Below are 9,284 nucleotides of genomic sequence, written 5' to 3' on the forward strand. Positions count from 1 at the left end.
GAGTCTTTGCTTCTTTTCCCATTGGCTGCTGGACCCTTTACCTTCCTGTCATATGTGTCCTTACCTCACACAGGATATTTTCTAGTTCCATCCATTTGTCTGCAAAATTCATGATGCTCTTGTTTTTAAGAAACAACATTTCCTTTATCCATTCTTCAGTGGAGGGACACTTAGATTGCTTCCAGTTTCTGGTTATTACGATTAAAGCTGCTATGAACATAAGTGGGCAAGTGTTCCTGTTGAATGGTGGAACATTTTATGAGTATATGCCCAGGAGTGGTAGAGCTGATTCGTCACGTAGAACTATTCTGTGGAAGTGGCGTGGAACCTGTCAGCTTTCAGCTAGGCTGCAGTGGAGGCTCTGTAAGGAAGGCGGGAGCCTGACAGCTTCAGTAAAGGCCGGTAAAGGCCCCACCAGTAGAGGGGAACAGCAGGGCTAGGAAGAAGGAGTGGGTAGGTTGGTGAGCAGGGGGAGGTGGGAAGGGGGCTTTCTGAGGGGAAACCAGGAAAGGGGATAACATTTGGAATGTAAATAAAGAAAATATCTAAAAAAAAAAAAAAAAAAAAGGCCAGTAGCAGTGATAGTAACCCTGAGTCATGAGGAGAAAGCAGAAAGCAGGGAGCCTAATATTTGCTTCCCGAAGTGGAAGTGCTCACAGGGAAATCTGCATGGCATACACCTGCAAGGTCTCGCTCTCACTCTAAGGAAGATTCAGGGTGTTCTAGATCAAAGTCAAGGTCCAGATCTGAATCTAGCTCTAGATCCAGAAGAAGTTCTAGAAGGCATTATACAAGGTCATGATCACAATCTTGCTCGCGTGTACAGGATCCCAGAGCAGGTCTTACAGCCGAGATTATCGCAGGTGCCACAGCCACATCATTCTCCCATGTCTACTGTCAAGTCTCATGTTGGAAACTGGGCAAATCCAGACCCCAACTGTTGTCTTGGAGTATTTGGGTTAAGCTTATACACCACAGAAAGTTATCTAAGAGAAGTGTTCTCTAAATATAACCCTATTTGCTGATGTGTCTTTTGTATATGACCAGCAGTCTAGACGCTCAAGAGGATTTGCCTTTGTATATTTTGAAAATGCAGATGATACCAATGAGGCTAAAGAACGTGCCAATGGATTGGAGCTTGATGAGAGACGAATTAGGGTCGATTTCTCTATAACAAAAGACCTCGTACACCAACACCAGGAATTTATATGGGGAGACCCACTTATGACAGTTCACGCCACCGAGACTATTATGACAGAGGACATGATAGGAGATATGCTGGCCGGGACTGTTACAGCAGATCATACAGCGGAGGAGGAGGTAGAAGAGGAGGTGGATGGAGAGCAACTCAAGACGGATCAGATTTACACAAGATGGTCACCTTCTCCATACATACTACAGTGGTGGAGGATACGGGTCATGTTCTCGATCGTGATCCTACTCACTTCGTCACTATTAAAGTATGAAGTTGAAGACATTCTGAAACCTGCCATAGAGCTGGGATATTGTTTATGGACAATATTTTCTATTGTCTCTTGTTTAAAAAGTGAACAGTGCCTGGTGAAGATAGGAGACTTTTACACCTTTTATGATGACTACTTTTGGTGCAGTTGAAATGCTCTTTTCATTCTACATTTGTGTATTTCAGTGCTTTGTTCAGTTAAGTGTTTTCAGAAAAGTATGTTTTGCATGTATTTTTTTACAGTCCAAATTTTGACTGCTGAGCAGTTTCTGTTGTATAAAACTTCATTTAAAAGATTTTTCTACTGAATCCACGGTATTCTGAAGATCAAAGCCTGTATGTAAAATGATACCAAATGGCAAAAAGCAATAATAAACAAGTTTGATTTCTGACTTCTCTTTCTAAATATCAATGCTTAATCAGAACCATTCGTAAGTTATCAGTAAAAAAAAAAAATAAAAATAAATAAATAAAAATTATTTTCTTTCAGGAATCCACGAACTTGCCATATTCAATATACCTGGGCTTACGCGTTAAAAAAAATACACTGTAACTCTGTACTGCTAGTATTAGAACAAAAATCTTTCCATACAGAAAATGCTTAATGCTTACATTAATGTGGATGTGTCAGCCTTTATGTAATCTGTATTATATATAGCAGGGAATAAGAGCTTCAGATACATGCCTTTAAAAGGCTGTTTCTTAAGGCTGTGTTACAAGGAGATAATGGTATTTCAACTAATTATCAGCAAGTGATAATACGTTCCACCACAGATGGACTCTTGTCCTTCTAGCCTTTAGACTATATGAAAATACTGGGGGCTTCAAAGTATGGAAGGAGACAAGGGGTCACCACATCTGCATCATGGATAATGACTGACTGTTCGTTTTTAAAATATGACTTTCAGGTCCTTTGCTTACCAAAGTAGGCCCAGTTCACTCAAATGTTTTTTTGAGAACTGTTTAAATAGACACACACACACACACAAAATTGCTGATGCCATAAAAAGAAAGAAAGAAAGAAAGAAAGAAAGAAAGAAAGAAAGAAAGAAAGGAAAAGGAAAATAGGGTCCTGTACCCTATTTTTAAATTGGGTTATTTAGATTGTTAAGTGTCCACTTCTTGAGCTATTTCTATATTTTGGATATTAGTCCTCAGTCAGATATAGGGTTGGTGAAGATATTTTCTCAATCTGTAGGCTGTCATTTTGTCCTATTGACAGTGTTCTTTGCCAGAGATGCTTTTTAGTTTCATGAAGTCCCATTTAGGAATTGTTGCCCTTAGTGTCTGAGCCATTGGTGCTCTGTTCAGGAAGTTGTCTCTTGTACCAACAAGTTCAAGGCTATGCTCTAATTTCTGTTCTATTAGATTTAGTATATCTGGTTGTACTTTGAGGTCTTTCATCCATTTGGAGTGAGTTTTATGCAGGGTGATGAATATGGACTTACTTGCATTCTTCCACATGCAGATATTCAGTTAGACTAGCAGCATCTGTTGAAGATGCTTTATTTTTTTCCCTCATATAGTTTTGGCTTCTTTTTAAAATCAAGTATCAATGGCTATTTGGGTTTATTTAAGGATCTTCAAATCAAGTTCATTGATCAACCTGTCTGTTTCTGTTGTGCCCTGAGTCTGAGGGAAACCCAGAGGAGCTCAAGAATTGTGAAGTCCCCTGTAACTCGCAAAGGAGTCTTTTATTGTTTCAAGTTCGAACTTTTATTGTTTCAAGTTGACCCACCTAGCACTCACTGTGTGAATGGTGGCAAGTGACCCTGAGTTCAGAAAACATTAGGTTGATATACAGTACAGGGATGGTGTAAATATTCACAGAAAAGGGGAGAAAAAGGTGGAATTGTACTGAAGCAGGGTGGGGGTCGGGTGTTAATGGGTGTCTGATCAAGGACTAGTTTTATGGCCAGTCTTAACTGTCTGTGACCTGATCTGACCTCTGTTTACCTTCTTTCCATTGCCTCCCTTGAGCTTGTTATTTCTCTAAGGTCTCAAAGACAGGCATCTGGAGTTTTGCTGCTTATCAGCAGGTGTGGGAAGCCACATGTGCCATTGCAGGGTGGCACTGGCTACCGCTGGCCACCACGCATACATAGGCAGTAAAGTTTTTTTTGCCAAGATGAGGTTTTGAGAATTAACCAAAATTAACCAATCAGATGAGAGAGAAGTTAACCAATCAGATATAGGCATGCAAATGAGGTGGTAAGCATAACCCAAGCACAACCAATCCAGATGTGAGACACGCCTCTCCTAGGCCTATATAAGCAGCACCAGTTCTGGGCTTGGGGTCTCTTCGCCTCTGCAATCAAGCTCTCCCAATAAACATGTGCAGAAGGATCCTGTTGCAGCGTTGTTCTTGCTGGTGAGTCAGGGCGCATGCAAGAAGTGGTGCCAAAACACAGGAAAAGAAACATCTTCAAGCACGAGAGAAGACCCCCTGCTACAGGGAGGATTCAGAACTGCATCGCGGGGAAAAGTGGTTAATAAAGTGTTCCTGTAAAACAGACTGCTGAGAAGGATCCAGCATGGATTCAGAACTCTTCAGCTGAGGAACGGTGGTACCGGTAAGTCTCCCAAATTGATCCCTGGGTTAAAGGGGGATATGTTTTTTAAGAAAAAGGAAAAGAAAAGGGAGGAAAAAAAAAAGGAACCAGTGATAAAGAAAAGGAAATAGTGAAGAAAAGGAAAAGGGAAAGGAAAGGAAAGGAAAGGAAAGGAAAGGAAAGAAAGGAAAGGAAAGAAAGAAAGGAGAGAAGGGAAAGAGAGAAGAGAAGGAAAGAAAGGATTGAGATGATAAGGTTCCCGGCTTTGGGACAAGTTAAGGTTCATGAGTTATGCTTTTTTCTCCCATTGACCCTTTGTGGGTAGGTCTGATAGTTTTAGTCTTGTTTGTTATGATATATGGACTCTGTTACTGTTTGAAACTGTGTGTAGAGGCAGTCAAGAGAGGTCAGAAAGTCCTTACATGTAGAGCAACAAGAGAGTATGTCGGAAGAGGAGAAGGGCTTAAAAAGAAAAAAGAAAAAGAAAGGAGACACAGTGTTATCAGGTGGACAGAAAGGACAAAATAAAAGAGCTGAGGCGAAGGAGGAAGGCGAATTAGCTTCTGCGCCCCCTCCCTATGCCTCCTCGGCAGCCACCTATAGGGGTACCTTCTGTCCAGAGGTTTGGAGAGAGGTTAGATTCTCCTTGCTGGGATGTCCTATTTACTGACCAAGCAGGGCAGAGATATCATGAGCCTCTAGATTTCAAAGTAATCAGGAATTTGGCTGAGTCTGTGCGGACATACGGCTTAACTGCCTCCTATACTGTGGCTCAAGTAGAGGCCTTGAATAGACACTGCATGATGCTGTCCGATTGGGCAGTCTTGGTGAAGGCATGCCTTTCACCTGGGCAGTATTTAGACTGGAAAGCCTTCCTTATTGAATTTGCAAATGAACAGGCAGCGGCTCAGGAAATCCAGAATGGGATAAGGATATGCTGCTTGGTCAAGGTCGCTTTGCACAACAACAGACAGGATATCCAGTGCAGGTGTTTGAGCAGGTGAATCAGATTGCCATAAGGGCGTGGAAATCATTGCCCACCGGTGTTGATGGTGTTGATGTGGGCAAGAGGGTCTGTTTGTTTGTTTCCCCAGGATCATCGATAACAGCTGTGGGTCCCAGAATGGCTGACTAAAGCAATTCAAAACAAGCAGAGCTATGAGGACGTGGATGTTCCTGTGGCTGGGGGTGCTCCCGCTAGTGAGAACTGAAGAGCTCTGTGTTCCTGAAACCATGCCGTTGATGCATTTGGGTATTTCCTCAATTCTTTACATCTAATGCCAGCTTTTAAGCCTTAATGGAACTCGAATAGAACCCATCATTGTTGGCAATTTTACCTCTTGGATTACCTCTGCATTTTCTTACTTTAAGGAATGGGTGGGAGTGATTTTGTTTGGTGCTGCCATATGCTGTGGACTGGCGTTCATGCTCTGGTTGGTATGCAAATTCAGAACCCAACAAAAACGTGACAAGGTGATTATAACTCAGGCACTTTTAGCTATTGAAAACGGTGCCTCCCCTGAAGTTTGGTTATCTATGCTCAAGAATTAGTCGACATCTGAGTTCTCTGCTCTTGCACCCCACGGATTTATAGATCCATTGCACTGGGATGAGAGAGACTCGACAATCATTGATCAGCCCTTGCACATCACTGAGGTTTCCTCATTGCATGTGATAGGGTGATCATGATTTCCTCATTAATTCATTTTGTTGGCTGCCCTCTTTTGTAGAGTTTGCCTTAGGTCATTTAGCAGTTACTGTCACACAGCACTGCGGTATCCAGAGACAGGCAAATTTCCTCATGCACAGACAAACCTAAGACACAGGGCCTGGTGGTGATAGGGTTACCCTATGACGGGTAAGGCTGTGACATTAGAGGAATGACCTAAAACAGGAGTCGCCGCAGATGGACATAATTGCACAGGCCTAGTCCAGCCTCATTTTATTAAAACAAAAAGGGGGAGATGTGGGAAGCCACATGTTCCGTTGCAGGGTGGCGCTGGCTACTGCTGGCCACCACACATACATAGGCAGTAAAGTTTTTTTTTGCCACAATGAGGTTTTGAGAATCAACCAATCAGATGAGAGAGAAGTTAACCAATCAGATGAGAGAGAAGTTAACCAATCAGATGAGAGAGAAGTTAACCAATCATATGAGAGAGAAGCTAACCAATCAGATGTAGGCATGCAAATGAGGTGGTAAGCATAACCTAAGCACAACCAATCTGGGTGTGAGACACGCCTCTCCTAGGCCTATATAAGCAGTACCAGTTCTGGGCTTGGGGTCTCTTAGCCTCTGCAATCAAGCTCTCCCAATAAACATGTGCAGAAGGATCCTGTTGCAGCATTGTTCTTGCTGGCAAGTCAGGGTGTGCGCAAGAAGCAGGAGTGTTGGGTTGTTTTTTGTTTTTGTTTTTGTTTTTTTTTTTTTTGAAAGAGGTGTTGAGGATGTCTCCTTATTAAGGGGACCTTTATGGGTAATGTCATTCTTATGTTAGGGGAGGGGCTGCTGCAGGAGGTTACAGCACAACACAGAAAACAGCTGTCTGCATATCCTGTTTCCTTGTGGGACAGCGTGGAGGAGCTTCTTGCAGGAACGCAGAGGCAAACTGCACAACACTGAAGTCTCTCTAGTATCAGTTAATTCGGGAGTTACATTTCAATACTTGCAGTTTTTATTACTATTGCTCCATAGTACAACTTGAAGCCTAGGGTGATGACACCTCCAGACATTATTTTACTGTAGAGGATTGTTTCAACTATCCTTGGGTATCTGTTTTTCCATATCAAGTTGTGAATTGTTCTTTCAAGATCTGTAAAGAATTGTACTGGGATTTTTATGGGGATTGCATTGAGTCTGTAGATTGCTTTTGATAAGATGTCCATTTCCACTATGTTAATCCTACTCATCCATAAGCATGGGAGATCTTTTCATCTTCTGATAACTTCTTCAATTTCATTCTTCAGAAACATGAAGTTCTTGTTATACAGGTCTTTCACTTGCTTGGTTAGAGTTATACTAAGGTATTTTATATTATTTGTGGCCATTGTGAATGGTGTTGTTTCACTAACTTTGTAGAATTTTGTGGGTCTGTGAAGACTGATATTTTGATTTCTTCCTTTCCAATTTGTGTCCAATTGATTTCCTTTAGTTGTCTTACAGATATAGCTAGAAATTCAAGTAGCATCCTAAAGAGATAGGGGAAGAATGGACAGCTTGTCTTGTTCCTGATTTGGGGGAAATTACTTTAAGTTTCTCTCCATTTGATTTGCTGTTAGCTACTGGCTTGCTTTATACTGCCTTTATTGTTTTTAAGTAAGCAACCCTGCTCTCTCAAATACTTTTAACATGAAGGGATGTTGGATTCTGTCAAATGCTTTTTTGATATCTAATGAGATAATCATGTGGATTTTCTCTTTCAGTTTGTTTATATTGGAATACACAGATGGATTTTCATATATTGAACCATCCATACATCCCTGGAATGAAGCCTATTTGATTGTGGTAGATGATATCTTTGATCTGTTCTTGGATTTTGTTTGCCAGTGTTTTATTGGATATTTTTACTTTAATGTTTCATAAAGGAAATTGGTCTGAAGTTCTCTTTCTATTTTGAGTATTTATGTGGTTTCGTTATCAGTGTGACTGTGTCCTTATAGAATGAGTTTGGCAGTGTTTCTTCTGTTTATATTTTGGAGTAGTTTGTGATATTAAGTCTTCTTTAAAAATCTGGTAGAATTCTGACCTAAAACAATTTGCCCATGGTGATTTTTTGTTGTTGTTTGGAGATGTAACGGTTGGATATATTCCCTGAGGGGCTATAGGACTATTTAGTTTACCTGATCTTGATTTAGCTTTGGTAATTGGTATCTGTCTAGAAAATCATCCATTTCACTTAGATTTTCTAATTTTGTTGATTGTAGGCTTTTGAAGTAAGACCTGGGTCCTCTGAACAGAGACTCTGGTGTGGGTTTTCACAAGATAAGCCGTGAATTCCTGATAAAGAGACTTGGTGAAGACAGTCTCTTTCCAGAGGTTGGGGGTCAGGTAGCTGTAAGTCTTGGAGATGGCATCAAAGGTGGCCTTTGCAAAGTTGCCCAGGGTGGCAGTGCAGCCTCTGGCTGAAGTGTAGCAGTCATCTATACCGGCCATCATCAGGAGCTTCTTGGGCACAGGAGCAGAGACAATGCCAGTGCCTCTGGGGGCAGGGATGAGATGCACCAGCACAGAGCCACAGTGGCCTGTCACCTTGCATGGAACAGTGTGGGGCTTAACAATCTTGTTCCCCCGATAGCCTCTCTGCACAGGGACGATGGAAAGCTTGGCCAAAATGATGGCCTCTCGGATGGCAGTGGCAACCTCCTTGGAGCACTTAACACCAAGACCAACGTGACCATTATAGTCCCCAATAGCGACGAAAGCCTTGAACCTGGTCCGCTGGCCAGCCTGAGTCTGCTACTGCACTGGCATGATTTTCAGAACCTCATCCTTTAGGGATGCACCCAGGAAGAAGTCAATGATCTCAGACTCCTTAATAGGCAGGGAGAACAGGTAGATCTCCTCCAAGGACTTGATCTTCATGTCCTTAACCAGGCGGTCCAACTTGGTGACAGGGATCCACTCCTTGTCTTCAGCTTTACCTCCAAGAGCCCCACAGCCTCAGCCACAGCCATGGCCATGATCTCAGCCACAACTGGGGCCCCTAAGAACACTGCCGAATCCTCCGAGGAAGCCGCCTCGGCCTCCTAATCCTGCCCCCCCTCCAGTCCTCCGGGCCCTCCTGCTGCACCGACATCGTCCATCATTTGGTGTTTTCCCGAAGAAGAAGAAGAAGAAGAAGAAGAAGAAGAAGAAGAAGAAGAAGAAGAAGAAGAAGAAGAAGAAGAAGAAGAAGAAGAATTAGAGCTTTTTTGACTATCTTGATTTCTCCACCTATGGTGATTGAAAGTTTTGCTGAATAGAGTTTCCTGGACTGATTGATATCTGTGGTTTTGTAGGGTCTGTAAGACCTCTACCCAGCTCTTCTAGCTTTTATATTTTCTTATGAGAAATTAGGTGTCATTCTGACAGGTATGCTTTTATATATTACTTGGCCACTTTCCCTTGCTGCTTTTAAAATTCTTTCTTTATTCTGTATATTTAGTGTTTTGATTCTTAAATGGTGGGAGGACTTTCTCTTGTGGTCCAATCTGTTAGGTGTTTGCCAGGCTGCATGTTTGCCTTGTTGCTGGGCCTGCCAACCAACTCAGGTGTAATGCTGGGGTTTGGG

General features: G+C 42.2%; 2 pseudogenes; one reads left to right on the forward strand and one right to left on the reverse strand.

Moving 5' to 3' along the window:
* Gm2975 (predicted gene 2975) lies at window positions 565-1,656 on the forward strand (annotated as a pseudogene).
* On the reverse strand, window positions 7,954-8,852 carry Gm7561 (predicted gene 7561; annotated as a pseudogene).

This window comes from Mus musculus, chromosome 8 (assembly GCF_000001635.26).
Source record: "Mus musculus strain C57BL/6J chromosome 8, GRCm38.p6 C57BL/6J".
Taxonomy (NCBI): Eukaryota; Metazoa; Chordata; class Mammalia; order Rodentia; family Muridae; genus Mus; species Mus musculus.